Source organism: Armigeres subalbatus, chromosome 1 (assembly GCF_024139115.2).
Source record: "Armigeres subalbatus isolate Guangzhou_Male chromosome 1, GZ_Asu_2, whole genome shotgun sequence".
Taxonomy (NCBI): Eukaryota; Metazoa; Arthropoda; class Insecta; order Diptera; family Culicidae; genus Armigeres; species Armigeres subalbatus.
The window spans coordinates 246,066,132-246,086,629 of NC_085139.1; the positions used below are offsets into that span (position 1 = coordinate 246,066,132).

The window sequence follows — 20,498 nt, forward strand, 5'->3', positions numbered from 1 at the left end:
TCATTCCAAACTGTTGAATCGTCGTTCTGCGCTGCGTCTTGACTCTCCCAATTGCTCAATCATGTGCCTTCGGTAATCATACGACAAAGCGTCCTTCTTCGTCGCGGGTTGTGGTTTGCTTGAAGATTTCCTTACACTTAGATTCTTTTATGGAATAAGTACTTCCTAGCTGGCAGCTTTCGAGTTCCCAGAATCGAGCTAGTTGCTCTTGAAGCTCCGCCGTGGAGCAAAATGTGGTCGCGGTGGCTGTTACGGAAACTGAAGTATTAGAGGTGCGACCTGACACGATCTATCCAAACACCGTGTTTTGGAATGTTGGACCCTCTTCGTTGAGCCGGAACCTCCCTTCTTGCAGCAGGTCGAGGTAGTATTCGGCACCGATGATCATGTCGATGCTCGACGATTGGTAGAAATGCGGATCTACTAGTATGATGTCGTGTGGTAGATTCCACTGGCTAGTTTCAAACCCTTCACACGGGAGTGGAATCGTCAGCTTCGGTAGCACGTTGAACCGCATCACTTCCTCGAAGTTAGAAATGCTAGCGAAGCGGGGACTGATTGTGCCACGCACAGCCTTCTGCGAAACGCTTTCGGAACCACCGATTCCCTTTACGGTTACGTAATTCTGACCTTCCTGGAGATTCATTCGTCGACAAAACTCAGATGTAACGAAGCAATACTGCGAGCAAGAATGTAGCAATGCTCTGGCCAGCATCGACTTTCCGTTATTATCACAAATCCGCACGATGGCGGTAGAAAGAAGAACTTGTGTAGGTCTTGTTTGAGACGGAAGGGATACAGTATGTTGCAATGCGTTTAATTTGTCTGTGCTGACTGTGGGGTGGTGTTTTGCGAAAGTGTTTAGACTACTGATAGTGAAGTGGAGGGTTCGCTGTGGTTTGTGGTGTGTGCTGTATGGTTGTTTGGTGTTTCCGGATGCGCTTGACGTTCTGGTATATTCAGCTTCTGGAATCGCTTGCATAAGAATGCAGGATGAAACGTTTCGGCACAGAAGCAACACCGACCGGTGGTGATCGTAGGATGGCTTCGGTTTCTTCTGTTCGACGGAGGTGGCTTTGTTCGGTTCAACTGACTGGAGAACAGCGCAATGATTCTTCAGGAAGGTCACCAGATTCCGATAGGTTGGCACTTCCTTCGAGTTATGCGAAGATTCTCAGAATCGAAGGGTTACACCATCGAGCTTTGAGCACACCACACGCAAAAAAAAAGCGTTCATGAATTCGTGAACTAACGAGTTCACGGTGTATTTTTTCATGAACAACAGTCACGGATTCGGGAATACAGTCACGTTTTCTGGAACGTTCTGGAAAACGTGACTGGTGTTCCCGAATTCATGAATTAAATCACGGTGTATTTTTGCTGGTTCACGAATTCGGGAACGGTTTTTTTTTGCGTGCATGTACACCAGAACTGTGCTCCAGCCGTCGGTATTTTCTCCCATCTTCTGCAGCATTTGGAGATTCTTCTTAAAGTCACTGACAAGCTGGTTCAGTGCTTCGTAGATTTCCTTCCGCATGGATTCGATGGAGAAGATAGCATCGAGATAGGCCTTCACTATCAACTTCTTGTTGTGGTATCGTTCCTCAAGTGCAGTCAAAGCCACGACATAATTGGCGGCGGAAAGTTCAATGGAACTGACTTCCTGAAGCGCTTCTCCAAACAACGATTATCGCAGGTAGGTGAATTTGTCCATATCGTTGAGTTCACGGCTCCCGTGAATCAGGCTTTGGAAAGCATCCCGATAAGATACCAAATCTCAAAGTTTGCCACTGAATGTCGGATGGTTGATTTCTGGATGCTTCACCTTAGTGAGAACGGTTTGATTATCTGGAATTGCTGAATTATTGGCTGCAGGTTTCGTAGTCTGTAGCCATTTCAATAACGCCGCTTTGGCCTTGCAGTAGCGATTCTCGACGTTCTTGGTCAACGCTGCACCTTCCGCTTCTCGCTTCTTGGATGCTTGTTCCAGCCTTCATCGACGATCCTTCTCCGACTCCTTTGGATCAACATCCTGCTTCTCGTCGTCTCCATCCAAAAATATCTCAATTTTCTCGTGCACTTGATTGAATTCTTTGAATGGACTTTCTAACAACTTTTAACAACTGCAAACGAACTCCAACCTCATCATTGTCACGTTGTTCGTCATATTCGCTCACAAACGAAGTCACTGAGTCTAAACTGTTCCGTATGCGCTTTTCTCGCTTTACTAAATTAAGCAGATCGTCTATCATAGTCCATTGTTTAGCACTCAAGTCACTTGCAAATAAAAAAGTTCACTTCCCTGAGGAATTCGTTTGCACTGTTCACTTTTCACCGCACTATTCACTGCTGCACTGTATTTACTGCACTGCTGACTGCCTATCGACTCGACGTTCCACGCGCCGCGAGACGAACTGACCACCCAAGGATTGGCACACATGCAAGTTTACTTCCCTGTATATTTGCCGTCCTCCGTGCAGTCCGATTCCGTTGAAGTGTCCAGCTCTCGATCCGCCTATGGAACGCTGTTTCGTCTTAACACCCGGTATTGGCTTCCGTCGTCAAACTGCAAAAACCACCCACCAGCAGCAATCAGCACCGTGCACACGAATCACCATCCGCCATCAGCTTTCAATAATCTTCACCCCTTGACGGCAATTGCGCAAAACAATCATCACCACTTTTGCCCGATATCAATTGTCCAGGCACTTCACAATGCAGCAATAGTCTGCCACTTTTGATTTCGAGACAAAACAATTGCGCGCCAATAACTATCACTATGTTTGCGCACGTACAACGTCCGGACTGATTACGCGGTATCATAAAAAGGCGCGCGGTGATATTGCCACTAAGAATAGAATAGTCACTTTTTCACGGTCACTAAACAAACTTTATTTCGCGATTCAGAACACACTTTATTTTGCGGGTCAAAGTACAAGTGCTGTTTATTGTAGGTAGCTATCGAACGCGACGGAGGTTTTATTTTGACCGAACACGGGAATGGTTTATTTCTAACTAACTGCCCTCGTTCGCTCTGCTGACTTCTATACCGTAGAGACGGTTTAAGGTGCTTTATGTATACCGTGTTCAGAGCCGGATCGACGTGGTTTCGGGTTTTGAGCGTTTCCGGATGCCTGCCAGGTTGTTTATCGGGACGGAGGCAGTCGCACCATTAGCCTGCTCGCTGTTTCAAGGAGGAGTCACCCTTCCTTACTCAGGGAACAGAATCGCACGACCTTCAGCTCATTGTCGTTTTAACCAAACCATAAGCCGTTACTCATCCAATGTCGTTCGCTATTGCCAGTATGCCGTAATCAGAATCTTACTGACATCGATCATGATGTGCCGGTGAGCACTCCTGCTTGTGTTGGACTGAAGTGCTTTGGAAGCGGCACGGATCGCACGGCAGAGCTTATAGAGTTGTGTTTTTTTTTTGTAGAGATTCAACAGAGCCCACTGTTGAACCTCCGCCATGTCCCCTAGTCCGAATCACTCGCAACCGGCAAACATTCGACGGGGAATCTTGTCCCTTTGTTTGCTATTGAAAATTGGCCAGATCGGACTATGGGATCAGAAGATATAGCCAAAAAAACTATTTTCTATGCGCAAAACACGCTAAAAACACTCATTTATATGTTTTTTTGTATTTTTTGCTCGAGAAAGGTGGATTACTCAGTTTTTTTTTCTGAATTATTACGAGAAGTTCGAGAGTTTTTATTAGAAAGAGAAGTCATCTGGTTTCGCAGGTAATTCTTCTGAATGTCCACCTCAAAATCTTTTGAATTTAAGGATAATTTTGTATGTAAAAGGAAAATTTTCGTGCAGTGTAAGTCCAAGATTTCTTTATGAAATGTGATAACAATTCAGTAAATTTATATCGCATATTAAAAACATTTTCAACAATTTCTTTTTCAAAACATAATGATAATTAGGAGATTTTTAAAATTCAGGTTGAATGAAAAAAAATACAAATAACTACTTCTTTGGATTGGTATGTTGTTTTTTTTATAGTTTATCAAAAATGTTTTGGGAATATGGCTAGGGAGTAGTGTTGGTAAAATCATTCATAAAACTCAGTCATCGAGCGCTCCCGCGCGAACTTACTCGTTTTCTAGTTTAAAGGAATGCATCACATCTGAGTTTTTCATTTTAGTCGAGGAACTGTTGTATAATCTTCTTCTATATATAAACATGAGTTTGCATTTCCTTTGAGGCAATATAACTCACGAACGGATGGACCGATTTGCAAGATTCCCTCAGTAATCGATTCGTCTTGGGATCAACTGTGCAATTTTGATGGGGAAAGTTGAAAATTATCAAAATACAATATTAGGACCAGTTGGGAGGAAACCTTATGCGATCTAGAGTGCGGCGCTGTAATGAACTTCACAATTGACAGTTAGAGTGCAAAATAATACAACCCCGAGAAAGATCGGGTACGTTCATCTAGTCTATATACATAAAAATAAGTTTCTGTCTGTCTGAACCTTATAGACTTGGAAACTACTGAACCGATTGTAGACGTTTTTAAGGCCGGGGAAGGGTCTTAAGATGGTTCGAAACCCATCCCCACTTGAGAATGGGGGGTCCCATACAAATGGAACAGAAATTTCTGCATCACTCGAGATCTAATCAGGGAATAAATAAATTTTAAGCGAAACGAAATTCGTAGGGTCTGCTTGTGAATAATAATTTCTGGATGCTATATATTGTCTTTAAATATGGATTGTTTCTACTCACAGCACTGGATAAGTTTGATTGTTTGTTCAGAACGGGCCACCTACCTGCAAGATAATATAAAATATAAAATATGTTAGTTAATTGATTATCTGCTTTGAACATTAATAATTATTTTCGAGCGTCTTAGGGGAAATTGTTACACGGTTTTAAAAAAAATTGTCTTCCTTTTACTTCCACTAATTTGTTTTTTCGTATCTACACAAATACGTATACAAATTAGTGGAAGTAAAAGGAAGACAAAACCGTGCTTTGAACATGCTTATGGCTTACTGCGCCACATTATGAGGAAATAAATTTGAATCAGTAAGGCAAATAGCATCTGAAATAGGTTTTTAAAATATTTTTTCAAGAACAACACAGTTGTTTGTTTGAAAACAGGTTCTCACATTGAGGTATGTTAAGTTTGATTGTTTGTTTGTTTGGTAGATGAAAGTGAAGCAAATAGTAGGGTAAGACGGTACAATGCGCCCCACCTGGCCAAAACGCCCCTGTTTGATTTCTAGGAAACTATAACTAGGTAACTAAGGGTAAAAATCAGTTGGTACCTTTACATATTTGTATGACCATCATCCTATGTGAATATGGGACTATTTTTGTATTACGTAATAAAAATAAAAGCAAAATACAAAAAGTTCTAGTTTTGATGTAACTTTTAATGTTTGTTTGCTCAACATTCTGGAGCGACGCTAGCATACTGTCCACAAAACTTGCTCTGGAACAGTCAGTTGGGCAACAAAATAACTTTACCTAGTGGTCAACATGATAGATAACTGCTTCCATCTTCAAAAATGTTATGTTTTTCGAAAATATGTTACACTGGTCAAAACGCCCCAGTGTAGGCAGGACAATATGCCCTTACCAACTGGACACAAGCGTGGCGAACTTGCAACTGCCAAATGATATGGAAAATAATTGAAATGCAATTCAAACCTGCTCGAATTGGAATGTCAAGAACATTAAGATTTGTAACCTTTTTATTATGGCATAGATAAAATACTAATGAAGGGCTATGAAACGTCTTTGGTTACGGTGTGGCGTTTTGCTCAGGCACTTTTTGAAATCCATTGTTTCACGACTTTTCAAAAAAAACTTTATTACGTGTTCTCAGTAATATTTTTGTATGACTACTCACAGGCAATACATTTGCGACTTTTTGGACTACTGAATAACACAAAGTGTGCATAAATTGCGTTGAAAAGTACAAAGTTATCATAGTTTTGCCTTAGGGGGGCATATTATACCGTTTTACCCTACACAAATGTTGTCTTGAACATGAAAGCCGCCATCTTTGTACACTTCTGGTGCTAAGTATCATAATGGTGTAACTGCCGAGGTTGTTGTTTTGGAATAAGGTGCAATCAGTCTTCATCATATCAAAATGTAACATCTTCGGCAAACTGCTACAATTCGCCTCATTGATTACAAAAGAACATTGACGAAGAGAAATCGATCAATGCAGTTAAGCCGTCAGGATACCGAGCGCGAGATTTGCTTCCCTACCGGCCCGGTAATCAGTTCCACCATGATAGGCAGTCCTTTTGAATAATCGATTGGAAATCGACGCCCGTCGGGCTCAATTATTCCACATGGGAAGTTATGTCAGATTCATCACCGCCACTCGCTCATTATAATTGCAGTCAATTAATGGCGACACATGAATAAACTGTGAGGTTCAATTAGCGACAGCAGCTGACTCCTGCCGTTACTAGTTCGATGTTGCATAAGCTTTCTGTATTCGTCCCTCCAGAAGTAGCGCAATGTGCATACTCTATTGACCCAGTCACTAGCTTTGCCAGTACTCAATTCTGACATCCGCCCTCCCTTAAATCGTCACGTAATGGATAAGTTATGAATCAAAACGTGGAATAAAGCTCCTTTTCGTCTATGCAGATTGGATTTCATGCCATCGCAGTCTCGCGTCGTGACATAGCAGAATTTTCCATGGGATGGTACACCGTTGAGGGATTTCGAGCAGAGTTAGAGCTAAACATCTGTTTAAACATGCTGCAAGCTCATACGTTCAATTAATTGTGTTTGACAAACATTGATTTCGTGACCAACACAATAGCTATATCGACGCTGTATTTGAAAATGTGTAGAGTCTTGCGCGGTTTTTACGCCGACGTACTAAGCGGTAACTAGACCAAAATCCTGGCCAAATTAATATTTGGGCGTTTTCTGGTAAGTTTTGCTTTTATGAGGCAAAACATAGTAACAATCGATTTTAGAACATTTCTGCCAGTGCAAATTCACCTACCAGTGAAAATTTACCTTTTCTGATCAGTTCAAAAAATGCAACAGGTTTATTATAACCTGATACAGAAGAAACAGCTCCATGGCAGTTCGTTTGTTGACTCGGTTTTGTGTTTCAGTCACTTGGGAAACGTGAAATTTAAACAATCTTGCGTTACATTTGAAAAGGGCCTATTACAGAAAGGTAAACATTAAGCAATTCAAAACAAATCAATAGATTTTAAGTCCCTGAATATTTCATACGTATTTACACGTTTACACGTTTATGATATCTTTAGCAGCGAAAGCTTCCCAAAACATACAATCAACAAAGAATACTCACGTACAACAACAATTGCATTGGAAACTTCGAAATGGGTGAAACAGGGTATCCATGATAGGGTAAACAATCATTCCCCCGAGAGGGTATATTTGATGAAGAAAACAATCATTCCCCCGAGAGAGTATCCCTGAGAGGGTATCTATGTAGAACATGTAAGCAAAGAGTTGCGTAACTTTTGTCTGATTTTGATGCAAGATTGATGTTCTAGAGCCTGGTAAGCTCTATCCATGACTGCATTCCGAGATCAGTTGATGATTTGAGTTCATTGTTAGAAAATGTAAACAAAGAGTGAGAACAAGTGAGTTGCGCAAAATTTTGTTGATGTCTTTTGTCTGATTTTGATGCAAGATTGATGTTCTAGAGCCTGGTAAGCTCTATCCATGACTGCATTCCGAGATCAGTTGATAATTTGAGATCAGTGTTAGAAAATGTAAACAAAGAGTTGTAACAAGTAAGGAAAGAGTTGCGTAGAATGTTGTTGATGACTTTTGTCTGATTTTGATGTCTGATATTTTAGAGCCTGGTAAGCTTTATCCATTACTCCATTCCGCTATCAGTGGTAAGACGCACGGCTACAAAGCAAGACCATGCTGAGAGTGGCTGGGTTCGATTCCCGGTGCCGGTCTAGGCAATTTTCGGATTGGAAATTGTCTCGACTTCCCTGGGCATAAAATTATCATCGTGCTAGCCTCATGATATACGAATGCAAAAATGGTAACCTGGCTTAGAAACCTCGCAGTTAATAACTGTGGAAGTGCTTGATGAACACTAAGCTGCGAGGCGGCTCTGTCCCAGTGTGGGGATGTAATGCCAATAAGAAGAAGAAGAAGATCAGTGGTTGAATTGAGTTCAGTTTTAGAAAATGTAAACAAAGAGTGAGACCTTATCAGCAAAGATTTGCGTTGAATATTGGTATTGATTTTTTGCTGATTTCGTTACTAGATTGATGTTCTTAGGTATTATATAGTAGAGTAAAATAATAATAATATTAATTTTACAGAGTAGAGCAGGGGGAAGATGTAGGGATCGAGGTGGATATAATCAAATGTATAGATTGAATTGAATAAGAGGGCATATACGTTAGTCATAAGCACCAGATGCGAGAGTGATAGCTGAACGAAGTCAGTTTTCAGTTTTGTGATGTATTTCGCGGGAAGTAGTAGTGCTTCCGAGCTGCTGCGGATCGAGCAGCAGCTGGAGACGGCTGATTCGGATGCAGCCGTCTCCTCCGGACACGACAATGGGTACCACTGCAAAACATGAAAATGTTTCTTTCTATGGGTTCAAGCCGTTTACAAATCAGAAAATTTCTTGTTTTGGCCCCGATATTTAGATCACAAGATTGCTTAATGTGGTTGCTTTACTCAAAACCCAATAGAATGTTTATTAGAATTATTACTATTCAGCTGAACGTAACACGTGTCCATTTAATCATATAATATCTAAATAATAAGTTATCAAGTTTTTGGTCTGCAGTTAGCCTTGCGTACAAAGGCGTAGGATTGCCAATCCGGAGATGCCGAGTTCGATTTTAGGTGTTTTCAGGTGGGAAACATTCTCCCTGGGCAAAGTGAATCCAGTATACTTGCCACACAAGATACATACTTAACTTATGCATTGGCGGGCATTGAATAGCTTTCAATTAATAACTGTGGAGATGCTGAAAAGCAGGCCAAGTTCTAGTTGGAATATAGAGCCATAGAATAAGAATATAAATAAAACTAAGAATAAGAATGAGAATAAGAATAAGAATCAGAATAAGAATCAGAATCAGAATTAGAATCAGAATCAGAATCAGAATCAGAATCAGAATTAGAATCAGAATCAGAATCAGAATCCGAATCCGAATCAGAATCAGAATCCGAATCCGAATCCGTATCCGAATCCAGTATACTTGCCACACAAGATACCTACTTAACTTATGCATTGGCGGGCATTGAATAGCTTTCAATTAATAACTGTGGAGATACTAAAAAGCAGGCCAAGTTGTAGTTGGAATATAGAGCCATAGAATAAGTATATAAATAAAACTAAGAATAAGAATAAGAATAAGAATCAGAATCAGAATCAGAATCAGAATCAGAATCAGAATCAGAATCAGAATCCGAATCCGAATCCGAATCCGAATCCGAATCCGAATCCGAATCCGAATCCGAATCCGAATCCGAATCCGAATCCGAATCCGAATCCGAATCCGAATCCGAATCCGAATCCGAATCCGAATCCGAATCCGAATCCGAATCCGAATCAGATCCAGATCCGAATCGAATCGAATCGAATCGAATCCGAATCGAATCCGAATCGAATCCGAATCGAATCGAATCCGAATCCGAATCGAATCGAATCCGAATCGAATCGAATCGAATCCGAATCGAATCCGAATCCGAATCCGAATCAGATCGAATCCGAATCCGAATCGAATCGAATCCGAATCAGATCGAATCGAATCCAGAATCCGAATCCAGATCGAATCGAATCCAGATCCGAATCAGATCAGATCCAGATCGAATCCAGATCGAATCCGAATCCGAATCGAATCCGAATCGAATCCAGATCCGAATCGAATCCAGATCGAATCCGAATCGAATCAGATCGAATCCAGATCGAATCCGAATCCAGATCGAATCCGAATCGAATCCGAATCCGAATCCAGATCCAGATCGAATCCGAATCCGAATCAGATCCGAATCCGAATCCGAATCAGATCCGAATCCGAATCGAATCGAATCCAGATCCAGATCGAATCAGAATCCGAATCCAGATCGAATCCAGATCGAATCCAGATCCGAATCCGAATCCGAATCCAGATCGAATCGAATCGAATCGAATCCAGATCAGATCAGATCGAATCCAGATCCGAATCCAGATCGAATCCGAATCAGATCGAATCCAGATCGAATCCAGATCAGATCCGAATCCGAATCGAATCGAATCGAATCCGAATCCGAATCAGATCGAATCGAATCGAATCCGAATCCGAATCCGAATCCGAATCCGAATCCGAATCCGAATCCGAATCCGAATCCGAATCCGAATCCGAATCCGAATCCGAATCCGAATCCGAATCCGAATCCGAATCCGAATCCGAATCCGAATCCGAATCCGAATCCGAATCCGAATCCGAATCAGAATCAGAATCAGAATCAGAATCAGAATCAGAAGCAGAATGAGAATAATAATCAGAATAAGAATCAGAATAAGAATCAGAATCAGAATTAGAATCAGAATAAGAAGAAGAAGAATTTATTCAAGTTTTATCGAGATTTTAAATATATTGGTTTTTAATGCAATTGCCAAAAGCAATTGTTAAAGCAGCGGGTGCCCCACACTGACATTAGTTAGCGAACATACATGCATACATAGATTGATATTTATTTATATTATTGTATATAAACGAGTAATATAAAAAACAATCAATAATTTCTTCATTTTTCATTCGGTTTCCGGCCGCTGCGGCGTGTGACAGGAGACGCCAAAAAAATCAACTTTATCCAACTTTTTCGTTATTTTTGTTGATAAATACATATGGATGGTGAATTTTGGCAAACTCGTGTTCGCAGGAAAAGCCAAACCTCCCACAATGGAAAGTTTTGGCAGCCAAACAAATGCTCAATAGTAAAGTATAATTTGAGGAAAAATCTAACGATACAAAAAATTTAAAGTTTAAGTAGTTTTTTTTTAATATTGTGATAAAAAATTATGTACTCAGATATCTATGGGGATAACTGGAATACTAAAATAAATAATTTAACGCGGGCTTTATAAAGACAAAGTTATTTATCTATTTTTGTGCATAAAGCTCAATGTGCGTATAAATGGGATAGTTTTGATCACGACGTGACTTTATCGAAATTAATTTATTGTTTTTTTTCGGTGATAATTATTATAATGATAATTATTACCGAAAAAAATATTGTTATAATAATTATCACCGAAAAAAGTCAATAAATTAATTTAGATCAATGTGCGTATGTATGGTCTGACATAAGATCCCTTAAACGATTTCAACCAAGTTCGGAGCATATATTCTTGAGGAGATAATTGCAGACAGAATGAGAAAGAATACTTTTTTCGATCTATAGAGGATCATTAGGAGAACCACACCTACCTTTTTTTAAATTTATTTCAAAAGGCTATAATTGGTTTGATGAAACTCATGAATTCAAAAATGTAATCCCATTTCTTTTTTTTCAACTGCTAATAACTTATGTGTTCCAATCAATCGATCATTTTACTTCTGACACTTCTAGAGGCTAGACCCTTGGAAAAAGGCTTTGCTTTACCCAATCCTTTCTTCTAGGAACTGGATGGAAATTAAATTGTCTGGCCTCCATCAATGTGAAAAGAAGTACAGTGTAAGCTTGATTTCAACACACCCGAATGCAATTTCCGATCTGCACGTATGCAAAAATAAAACCATATTAAGAGGCATAAACTTTTTTGTTCTCCCGGATTTAATCCGCAGAAAGCAATCAGAAATTTAATTTAAATTTTGGCTGCGGTTTGCCGAAAACCCGCACTGCCTGAACGGATTCGATTGTTTAAACTTTTTCAGTCGCGTTCCGGCTGGATGGTACTTTGCTGCTGGTTAGATTACGTTCATTTGCGTGATGGTAGAACCGTATTGTCAGCAAATGATCCTGCACGGGAATTGAGTTTATGCAAAAGAGGAATCCCGAAATAATCAGCTGTTAGTGAGGCCGGATTGTTTTACGAATCATGGTTCCGATTTTTAACTTTTCCGCAGTTTGAGAAGGGTTGGAAACATCGCACATTCACATTTTCCTTATCTACATTCTTATTGCTGACGACAAGAAGTATATTTGGCAGGAGAGTATTATTAGACATTGTTGTGTCATCCAATCTTCTCCAAACAAGGGTGATGGAACACGCGCGTTTTCGTCGACACTATGGGGAATATTATGCTAAACAAGCCAAAACCGACCACGCGTTTCCACCACTCTGACACTCTGTCTGGCGAAACATTTGGTTCGGGAAGGAAACGGATGCCCATGCCGGAGATGAATTTCCCCAAATAAATGGCGATAATGCTCTCTTTGGAGGGGTTTCCGGTTTCCGTTCGGGTCACCGGAAAGGCGAGAAAAGTAATTCCTGGTGGAATGTGCGACATGTGTGCCGAAAAATATGTTTGCAAATGACAGTCGAGGACAGAGGCTGCCAGAGTTTGTCATTTTCTATGTAATTTTGGGATAAATTGAGCGAATCGAACATTAGACTTATCAAATTTCTTATGTAGGGTTAGATAAAAATTCGAAAAAATGTTATTGAAAATATAAAAACGTTGTAACGCCAACGCCGAAATTTTTAGAAAAAACCCAGATTAATCCACCTAGCGGTGATGGTGCCTTTCTCGTTTTTTTCGAGAGAGTAATTTCTACGCACTTTAGGTATGAAATAAACAGTATTTTGGCCATAACTATGAGACCATTGTCCGATCCGGCAAATTTTCAATAGGAAACAATGGGACAGGATTCTGCGTCGAATGCAAATTGTTGCGAGCAAATCCGTTAAAGATAAATGCCTGAAAAATGGGCTAGACTTTTTGCAAACTTTTGCGCACACACACACACACACACACACACACACACACACACACACACACACACACACACACACACACACACACACACACACACACACACACACACACACACACACACACACACACACACACACACACACACACACACACACACACACACAGACATCACCTCGATTCGTCGAGCTGAGTCGATCGGTATATAACACTATGGGTCTCCGAGCCTCCTATAAAAAGTTTGTTTTTGGAGCGAACATATAGCCTTTACGTATACTTTGTATACGAGAAAGGCAAAAAGGTCAATTATTTCAAAACTTCAAAAACTCAATCCAAATTTCAAAAACTTCCACTGAAGAGTAATTTCATATTTTAGAATTTCCAAAAAATCGTTAATATTGAAAAAAAAAATTCCGATGAATCAGAAAAATTGTCAATTACATTTAAAAGCGGATCGAAAGTTAAAAATTCTGGGAAAGCGTAGAAAATCAAGCGAATTTGTCAAGTGAAGTCAAGTCTAGTCAATAAGATTTATTTGATAAATCCTGTTTCATTTATCATGCCTTAACGCGACACCATCCATCCAAACAACTTTACTCAGGTTAAAGTTTAGATCCAGGATCAGAAACCTGTTTTCCATCGTGCCAAAGTTATTGCCTTATAAATAATTAAATTATCATACTGAAACGTGCTTCCCTGTGCGGAATAACAACGCACCCAACTGTGAACGCCGTAAGCCGCAATTCGATACGATTGCGTAAAGCCAGATCCACCCCCATTTCATTCCTGCTTGCGTAGTGTTGGAAAGCCGGCAAAACATGCCATCACCCCCTCGCCATCATCACCGTCATCAATGTTTTGTAATTAAACGGCAATGTCTTCAGTCGCCCGAAATAACTTCGCTGGATTTCTCCCCCACTCATCGGACGGGAATTTTGTACGGCTTTCCCCCTCTGAATCAGGAAGTCACACAACTACCGACAAGCCGGCAGACGACCACCACCCGAGACAGACGTATCAAAAAATGCCTCCGGTCCCCCTAAGGTTTATCAACAAACGCCAACTACCACCACATCGATGGATCGACGACCCAAACAGAAGAATGTTGGGACACTTTTTCACCCCTCGCCGTAAGCTACTCAATCCTGAACGACTTTTCTCTTATCATCATCGCACCGCACCTTGCCCACGTGCATCTCCAACGGGGGACGGACAGTGAACAACATCAAAGCCGTTGAATCCCGTTCGTTGTCATTGTTGTCGTCATGGGTCAATATGATGCGCTGGATATTTTTTTCTCGATTTTTTTATAACCAGTTATAAATCCTATTTGAAAACTGCTAAACCAAATTTAATGAATTGAAATCAACTGATCTAAATAGTATCGAATCAAGTGAGTTAGTAATCTCTCTCTTGGTACTTAGTTCACAATCAAAGAGCTGCCGTAAAAAAATCATCCCAAGCCGACATCGCCTTGATCTGTTTAATAATTTGAAGTCGTCTATTCTTTGGGGCTTGTCAACATGTGGCTCTGGACATGCTTTTTAGTGATGCTGGGTGAGGATAACAGTCTATCTGCCTTTTAGCTCCAACAGTCGTTGGACATCGGATGTGCAGCCGATTGACCGCTTTTTAAGGTAAAACTGTCTAGTTTCGAATCAATTTAACCGTTAACGTCTCGCGACAGCGCTTTCGCAGGCACTAATCCCTCAAATAAGAAGCAATGGACAATAACGAACTTTTCATTCATCTCCACTCTTGCGGAATGAGCTTTAAATCGACGTCAAGGTTCAGCAGTGATTGGAATGCTGCTCTCCGCCACATGTTAGTTGATTCTGGGTGGAAAATTGTTCGCATTTTTGCCTACAGCAAAGTTGTACCGAAAGGCTGTTATTTCACTCTAAAAATGAATTGTTTATAGTAGGATCGGCAACTTATAATTGTATATCGAATCGGCTCGACAAATTGAGCAAATGTTCATCTGTCAGTGTAAGCGTGTAAGTGCGTGTTAAACAACTTTTCGTTTTAGTAATCCTCCACCGATTTTCTCGCATAAAGATGCATTCGACAGAGACATGTTGATCACTATTGAATTTGATTTCCACTGGCCACTGCGTTTAAATAACCGAAAATTGTAAGTCAATCAAAAAGGTTGAAGTCTTGGCTAATAACGGAAAAGGCAGTGCCACTATCAGGTGAATTAATTTGGTATTTTTCTTTCAAATCGTCGCGTCGCTTTAGTGCTTTTGTGAAGAAAAGTGCTTGAGTATAGAAACAAACAAATAGATTGAAGTCTTGGCTAATAACGGAAAAGGCAGTGCCACTATCAGGTGAATTAATTTGGTATTTTTCTTTCAAATCGTCGCGTCGCTTTAGTGCTTTTGTGAAGAAAAGTGCTTGAGTGTAGAACAAACAGAACGAAGTGTGCGGTGTCGCCGGTTTCAAAAGCAAAGGGAGAGCTAATTCAAAATGAACAAGTGGGCTAAATTATTAGTAGGGGCTCGGCATACAATAAATAACAAGGCACTGCCAATACGCATGTAAATATTAAATTTTATTTTTATAAATGAAGCCAAAGCTACCGCTGCACGGAACAAAGCAACTAAAGCTGTACGAGTCGTCCAATACGTACCTTAATTTTCTCTTCGAAGCAATAGAGTTACGTTGTTTATCAACACATGTCAAGTGCTCGACAAAATCAGTTCATTTAGCAGGGCTGCCCAACGTACGGCCCGCGGGCCGGATGCGGCCCTGGGCTCCATTTTTTGTGGCCCGCGGTGTGTGAGAAAAAATAATTTGAAGCGGTCTTCATAAGGGGAATTTATGATAATCTTCACATCACAGAGGAATTAGCAGTCTTGATCCCAATGAAGGAAACGACTACCGGTATCGGTACCGGTACCGGTACCTGGGGAAAGCTGTTAAGACCTGTATCAAGGAGTTTGAACTCATCTTTGAAAACCTAAGGCCTAACAACTGATGGAGCTCCGGCAAAGACAGGAAAGAACACTGGCGTTGTGACACTTGGAATTAAAAACCAATTAGCTTATTGTTTTTTTAATCAATTGTTAATATTTTTTGCTTTTTTCACCAAAATGGATCGTTATTAAGAAAATCAACTTTTACCTACGCGAAAAAACTCAATCACCGAATTATGTGGACGGAAATGGAAGCAGAATACTGAGATTTGTTGTGTTAGTTCGTTGGCTAAACCTTACTTAAGAGCGAAGAAAATCACATTATTTTTACAATATAAAGCAAAACCAATGCCTAAGCTGCATGATCCTGATTGGATGAGTGGCTTGGCCTTTATAGTACATGTCACCAAACATCTCAATGACTTTAACATTGAGCTGCAAGTCAGGGATCTATACGTTAAACTTTTATTATGCAACATGCAAACTATTGAAACAAAATTGAAACATTTTGGCACAATTGATTGAGAAGTCAACAATTCCATGTCCTGTTACTTAAAAAATAAGCACACACAAAACAAGATTGCTTAAACGCAACTTAAACCCTATTGTTGCTTTTTGCTTTTCCGATTTGGTCGTGTGATTTATTACGTCGACAAACATTAGAACGTTTCTGTTTCTAAAACATTCTTTTAAATAAGTGTAATTACGTCAACCGAATAACAAGTTTCGCGCGTTACGATCAAGTATAAAGAGTTTGCATTAAATTGATGAAATATTTAATTATGGCTCAGTCAAACTTTCCCAACCAAATTGCAAAGATGGTAGAATGCAAAAACTGTGCGCGCCAAATTTCCTCCGAAGTTGGATTATACGTTGTTTGTGCTGGACCGTGCAATCATTCGTTTCACGCTTCATGTGTTGGTATGAATAAAGATCAGCTGCGTTCCATATCAAACGGTCATAGGGAGCTCTGTGGATGTGTGATGGATGCCTTAATTGCTATCAAAATTGGAAGAATTCTAAGCAAAATACAACGTTGCCTGACCCTATCACCCTACAAATTGACATACTACAAGACCTACAAACTCAAGTTTCTCGAATCATGGATGCACTGAAATTACGAGCTTCGAATGATCTAGCACAACATTCTGAGACTAACCGATGTGCGACACCTATTGCTGCTTCTCAGTTGTTGAAAAAGGAGGACGAGGCCATCGTGTACCCTACAATAAATATGAAAAATGAACACAAGGGTGGATTAACACATCAACATCGAGTCTCGTTGGATGGATCGTTCCCATTGTTGTTAACAAACATAGACAACTCAGTTTCTGAAGATGAAGTGAGGGGCATGGATCATCGTCGAATTGGAGCTCCGGTTAGTGATTGCAAGAAAGTCATCAAACTGGCATCTGAACAGACAGATTGTAGATCGTTAGATTATATTTCATTCAAAGTAGTACTGAACGAGAAATGGAAAGTGTTAGCATTGAGTGAATCGACTTGGCCAAATGGTGGAGGATTTCGCGAATTTGTGAATCATTGGATTGATGTGTGGTTTATTAATTTTCGAAATGTTTCAAATAAATAATGTATGTTGCTCTTGAGTGCATAGCTCTGTGCTGTTTGTTTGTCAGTTTGTTATAAACATTTTCTTACCGATCTTCTGAGAATTTTATTTACATTTACATTTAAGCCATTAAATTAAACCAAAAACAGGCTCGTTGGATTAATATAATAATAATAATAATAACTATATTGTGTTAAGTTTTTCCTTTAAAAAAGTTAGCGATTCTGTAAAACTAAATGTCATTCTGAAAAAAATGTATTTTACTTTGGTTATTTTGAAAATGTTTAAAAAATATGTACCGAATATTTCCTGGCCCGCCAGCAAGTGGTCAATTTGAAAATTGGCCCGTGGCTTGAAAAGGTTGGGCAGGCCTGTTAGATTATATTACCTCTCGTTGAACTCAAAAAAAAAATTGCAGGCGACAGACTGAATAATGTTCCACATGGAATTATAAAGTTTCGGTGAAATCCAATCAAATAACTCCACTAGCGATCAATATTAGTCACCAACATACACAGCAAATAATTATGAAAATTCAACGACGTGTTAAATTGCAGGTCATACCATCAAATGAATTAACATTCGATATTCAATTAAATTTTATTGAATTTTACAAGCAAGCAGTGTTTAAATTTATTTCGATTTAGAAGAAGAGTGAGATCAATTGAAATTTACGTTTATTTGCATGCTCCAAATCTTCTTCTTCTTCTTCTTATTGGCATTACATCCCCACACTGGGACAGAGCCGCCTCGCAGCTTAGTGTTCATTAAGCACTTCCACAGTTATTAACTGCGGGGTTTCTAAGCCAAGTTACCATTTCTGCATTCGTATATCATGATCCAAATATGTGCAAATATGATGCATGCTCCAAATATGTGCATGAAAATACATTTTAAATCACAACATATTTTTATCTGTGTACATACATACTCGATTTGGGGCCCTCCTTAGCCGTGCGGTAAGACGCGCGGCTACAAAGCAAGACCATGCTGAGGGTGGCTGGGTTCGATTCCCGGTGCCGGTCTAGGCAATTTTCGGATTGGAAATTGTCTCGACTTCCCTGGGAATAAAAGTATCATCGTGTTAGCCTCATGATATTACGAATGCAAAAATGGTAAACTGGCTAAGAAACCTCGCAGTTAATAACTGTGGAAGTGCTTAATGAACACTAAGCTGCGAGGCGGCTCTGTCCCAGTATGGGGATGTAATGCCAATAGGAAGGAAGACATACATACTCATCATTTTGAATATTTTTCCTGAAATTTGATTATGTTTATATTGGTTTTTCGACAATTTTATAAGAACTATCACTAAGTTTTTATTTCTTGAAAATACATTAAAAGTAATTTCGGAAATTTTTGTAGAAAATTTCTTCAGGAGTAATTTAGAAAAATCCGCAATTAATTCCTCCAGATATTCCGTCAGGGATTTATTCGGATGATCCTTTCTTCTGAACGAAATTTCATTTTACATTTTTCTAAAAGTTTCTTTTTCTTGCACCTTTGGAAATTTCTCTAAAAAACCATTGCCAATTCAATGAGAAATTCATTCCAAAATTGCTGCTGTACTCTCGAAATATTATTAAGGAATAAAATTACCTATCTGTCAAGGTACAATAAAGTGGTGGAATTAAATAGGATTGTACAAATTCATCTAATGATAAGTGAAGACATTCCACTAAAAAGCTCAAAATAATTTTCTTATCATTGCATCCGATGATATTCTTAAAGGAATTTCTGAAGATACTTTTGAACGCATTACGGGAAGAACTCGTGAAAGCATTCCCAGCAGAATGCCTAGAAGATTTTCCAAGAAATCTCATGAATGTATTTTTTAAGGAACTCTTGACGGAGCTTCCACGGAGATCACTTCTTTGATAATTTAATTTTTTATTCACAACCGAATTTTTTTAATTTATTGCAAAACAGTCCTTTATTCACGCCAGTTTGCAAAAAATCACTTTGGTGTATACAACGTCTAAGGGGTAGACTTGGATACAGGGTATGAATTGAAAATTTCCAAATTCGAGGCCGTCACGAAATTAGGCGAGATTTCAAATGCTAATAGAATGTCATACTTGTTAATACAGCTCATTGCATTAAGTCGGTTTATTTGGTTTCGATCAATACATCCAAACGAATCTCGTTGGTTCCTCCTACACGGAACCGCGAAACAACTCACTTCATGGTCCCTTTCACTCAAATCCGCCCTTGCGTGGAAGAAGCCAAAAATAAGTAAAATGCGAAAAAATCCGGTGAGTACTTTGCCTTTACTCCCATGTTGAATTTTCACCCACTATGAAGTTTCACCAACTCAAATTTACGTTATTTTCACTCACCCGAGACTATGGTGAAAACAACTCAAATTTGGCTTCTTCCACGGAACAGCAAACGTTGGGTCGATGCAGCTCTCTTTTTTCTTATAATATCATTCATGAGAGGGAGTGAGAAAACTACCTAATATTAAGTTAAAAATTTGAACTTCGTACTCAAAGTTGAGTTCTTTAAACTTTATTTTTAGGTTCTTTATTTTTTCTGTGTAGAACAAGTATATGAATCGTGTACAGCAATATATTGCAGTTTGCCTTGAAACATGGATTATCGATGCATGGATACTACTAATACTAATACACTGGCAACTCTGTTACCTATTCCAAGTACGATTTTTTCTCAGCTTCCAATTAATAGGAAATCTACTGCAAAAGTGTCTCCTTTATTTGCGAGTGATTAGTGCTAGTATCATTAAAGTGCTAAAGAGTATAATTTGTACGTGAGTAGGCAGAGAAGTGCAAAGATATTTGTTTAATTAAGGTCGGGGCAAGTGGGACCTAAAAAAACGCTAGTTGAGCGAAATTGTTAGGGCATTCTTAGAAAACAGGGTATTTCAGAACATTAACCACGGATACATCATTATATGCTTCCGTTGTTGAAGTGTAGACGTGTTGGAAGCCATTTATTCAATTACAAAAAAATATTGGTAGTGAAAGAAATAAATTCACCTGTAGGACCCACTTACCCCTTCAAACGGGGCAAGTGGGACCTATTCTGCTTTAATCTATCAAATGAAACTTATTAAAGGAATTTATAATGTTAATATTATTTCTGAGTCGTAGTATTTTCAGATCATGGATGGAGGTT

At 39.4% G+C, this 20,498-nt stretch overlaps 1 protein-coding gene across 6 annotated transcripts in view; it reads right to left on the reverse strand.

Annotated features, from left to right (window-relative positions):
* Positions 1–20,498, reverse strand: part of LOC134206338 (diacylglycerol lipase-alpha) — a 351,723-nt gene that overhangs the window by 233,942 nt on the left and 97,283 nt on the right. The window lies entirely within an intron of this gene.